Below are 4,249 nucleotides of genomic sequence, written 5' to 3'. Positions count from 1 at the left end.
AGTTAATTTAGCTTTAGATCATTTTTGTTAGGTTAGATTAGTTTAAGATAGATTAGATTAGGGTGAGTAAATTTGGTTTAAGTGTGGTTTAGTTATTTTGGGTCAGTTTTCGTTCGTTAGTGTTAGATTAGGGATTTGTGATCATACACTTAACTCTATGCATGAAGTCTGCATAAAATTACCTAAATTCCATTGATTATGTAAAAGCTTTCGACTCATGGATGATGCAGACGTTTTATTTTTTTGGAATTATAATCATTTATGATGTTGAGATATTCTTGCATTCATAGCTGGTGTAAATGTTCGTATGTTTTGGATTCGTAATTTGTGTAGTTATTAGGATGTTTTGGACCGATGGGCTATATAAATACTTGAATGGTGTGAATGTTTGAAGGGATGAACGTCTGGAAGGTGTGTAAGTCTGGCAGGTGTGTAAGTCTGGCAGGTGTGTACGTCTGGCAGGTGTGTACGTCTTAAGAGTGAAGCCCTGGGCAATGTTGAAGATTGAGCGGGATAAAAATCAACACGGTGGAAGTGATTGAACTGTCTGAATGTCTAGACTTCTTGATATTGTGAACACGAGGTGAATGTCTTTTTAATTTCAACATCTGAGCAGTGTGAATAGTTGGACGGTTTTGATAATTGTGAATATTTCGATTACATATACTGTTACGAGGGCAAGAATTAGTGTGTGATATTAATAGGTTAAATATAAAGGCAAGTCATTGTACAGACGATGAATATACGCAGGAACAATGTATATGACAGTTGAATAAGACCAGAGAGTAAATGGTGCGATGATAAAGACAGAAAATAATGATACAACTAACGTACAATTACGACCCAAATTAGTTCGACAATTGGCAATATCAGGCATCTACTTGGGTCGTATATGTGATTGGTTTATAGCTGGTGAACGATGCTGCCATTGTGAACTACTGTACTGTATATATATATATATATATATATATATATATATATATATATATATATATATATATATATATATATATATATATATATATATATATATATATATATATATATATATATTAAATTTTCAAAAGTTTCAAGGGCATTTTATTTACAACTTTTTAGTTTACTTATACTGTATAGCTTGATAAAATCACACGGGAAAAGGGAAACAACGGAGCACCTTAGCTTTCGTCAAGATTTATCTTATCCACGTTTTCATTGTTCATCTACATGAAATACTGTATAGGTTGAGAAATAAAAGTTTAAACTAAGCTGTGACGTCTTGTGTTTGAGAAGTAGCCGTTACATGTATGTATGAAAATTACTAACTTTCGTGTCAATTCTTCAAGTGGGGACGAGGGTGATGATAACATCACCACAGACAAAGTTGCTGGTACGTCACCTGAAACTCTTTCACAATTTCCATATACTGTTGGGGTTAGATTCGAGCCTATTGGTATAGTATATAACTTAGTTTAATAAGAAATTAGCTATGTAGACACTGTAAAACGATAATCTTCTTGACTGGAACCATTAACCACATTTCCTTGTTAATAGTAAAGACTTAAATTTGTCCTAATTTTATTCATGTTGATGACACATAAAACCTATTTTCCCATTACTTTAACAAATAGGAAGACAGATGCAGCTAAACGCCCTATGCATACCCCTAGATCTGGGTATCAACACATGAAGTGTTATGATATATTAATTTAGCAAAATTATATTTAGAAAATTATAAATTCCGCCTTCAAATTGTACGGCGGAGATACAAAAGCGTAAATGTACCCGGACATTCCTCTAAATATATAAATCTGATTACAGGAGAGGGAACAGTGGCGTCCAGTACATGCAGCTGGACATAAATGTAAGCTGGTGTTATTGTAGAAAGTTTACAACTAGACACACACGTGTGTGTTTCTTGGCGGGGGTGCCACGAAAGAGCGCTACTCAAAATACCCCACAGAAAAAGAATTGGGTTTATTGCCCTGGACACGTCGAGCAACATCACAACATTTCACTTTTTATGTAGACAGCAGAGTGTCTCGAAAGTAAAGGTTTCCTCTACAAAAGTGCGTCGTTCTTTGATAGAGCATTCCTGCAGTTGCATGGTTAATGCTAACAACCTCAGAGGATTAGGGACTCGACATGGCTGGAGGTCAACCGAACTGATGAGGTTTCTGACGTGTTCAGCCGGGGCCACTAAACTTACCCCAAGTACTCGTTAACTTGTCCTTGGTAAACACAAGGAGTTTGTTTTTCAATGAAAGTTTTCGTAAATGATTCATTTATTCCCAGGATGCTCTTTAGGTACTACAAATGCTTATATTTTCATGAGAAACTTGAGGATAAGAGTAAATCAGGCAAATAAATTATTGGGTCTTATAAGAAGGTCGTTCAGATATCTAGACGGTCCGTCCCTCGAAACGATCTTCAAGAGTGAAGTGCTTCCCCATCTGAAGTACTGTCACCCCGTCTGGTCCCCGAGATATGCTAGGGACTGTCAGTTGGTTGAAAATGTTCAAAGGAGGTGCCTGCACTTCGGCACCTCAACTACCCTGAGAGATTGGAGCGCCTTAACTTGCCTAGCTTATACTACAGACGGGCAAGGGGCGACCTAATTGAGGTGTATAAGCATCTCAAGGGGCACTACTCAGTCGAGTGTCCTTACTTGGAGCTGGCGGACGCTCGCCCCACAAGGGGTCGCAGCTCAAGATTGAAGAAGCCTTAGGTCCAGAAAACTGTGAGGGCAAACTTTTTCGGAGTGAGAAATGTGAACTCTTGGAACAATCTACCAGAAAGTGTTGTGACGGCACCGAGTCTGAGCTCTTTCAAGACCAGACTTGACCAACACTGGAGTAGGTTCAGGTAAATTCAGGAGCCGGTGCATGCCCAGTACTTGCCAACAGTGCGTAACAGAGACGTGACCGATCGCCCTAGCGGCTAACGAGCCGATCAGTGGTGAAGAGATAAAAGTAAAAAAGTAAAAAGTTAAAGGAAGCGACTTAGTAGTGCATATGAGTGAAACATGGTCACGTTGAATTGTTTCACTAAAAAACAGTCATATAGAAAAAACACAAGGAGGCTCGTCCTGCGTGAACCTAGGTTGCCATTTTATAAGGGGGTAATGCTCTTAGAGTTATAATTATACAAGAATGCAACTTTTACAATCAAGATACTCAAAGTTAGCGAAAATGGCTATAATCAAAACAGTAATGTGATAATGGTGACACTTTTAACTCAAATTGTGTGCTACTGTGCCAGGAAGGCGTTTGAAAACCTCAGATGGCATCAATCAATCAATCAGAGTACCCTCCTCATATCTGAGGGTTGGCGACCGCAGTCCTCCACTCTAAACGTTCTCAGGCTGTTTTTACCAGATGGTATGAAAAGCTTTAAATAATTATTGTAACCCACTTAAAATATTTGCATTTAATCCAACAGCTCTTCAAATAAGAATACAAAATCAAAACGAAACAAGGAAAATTGTTGGACTGGGTTATGAACCTGACCTAAATTAAAGAAAGGTTTGAGAGCTTCATCTCCCCCTAATAAAAATCAGCTAAGCAGGATTAGAAAAAATAAGCCAAATGAGCCACGGTGTCTTTAAAGTAAATTCATGTGTTCAAGAGCAACGTTCTCCATTGTCTTAAAATAAGTGTACTTGACTGATGTACGGCAACAGTATTGATTTGTAGTTGTGATACATAGAAACTGGGTAGCAAAATATATTCATATCTTTCAAATTACTCAAATAAGCTTGGGAAAATAGAGGAATTACTTGTTCGGGTTAAGAAGTTAAGAAAAAATGACAGTAAGAAGGTCATAGAGAAAAACAAATCCATGGTAGAGTAGAGACATCACCGACTGGACCCTGAGAGATAATAAGAAGGGTGTTAAATGACTAGGTTATGCTTAAGACAAGACGTTGGAGGAATTTTGGAAAGACATTCATGCAGCAATGGATTCTTAGACTTACTGTATATTATCAAGTCTAAGAATCCATATATTTGTGTGTGAGTATAGTAAATTAAAGCTTTATAGCCATATGAATGAAATCACATTTTCCTTAGAATTGTTCTGTTTTTGTCTGGAGAATCGATTCCACTGTAGTTGCTTGTTCTAGTATTACTATAAGATTTTCCAAGAAAAACGAATTCTTAACATTGTATTGTAAGAAAATGTATTAAAAATATTAATCATACAGTTAGTTACTAACCCCTATAAACTGCCATACACCCATAAATTCGTACCAAGAAAATGAAAAACAGTA

This window comes from Homarus americanus, unplaced genomic scaffold, assembly GCF_018991925.1.
Source record: "Homarus americanus isolate GMGI-L3 unplaced genomic scaffold, GMGI_Hamer_2.0 scaffold4896, whole genome shotgun sequence".
In the NCBI taxonomy this organism is placed as follows: domain Eukaryota; kingdom Metazoa; phylum Arthropoda; class Malacostraca; order Decapoda; family Nephropidae; genus Homarus; species Homarus americanus.
This window is presented reverse-complemented; position numbering follows the sequence as displayed.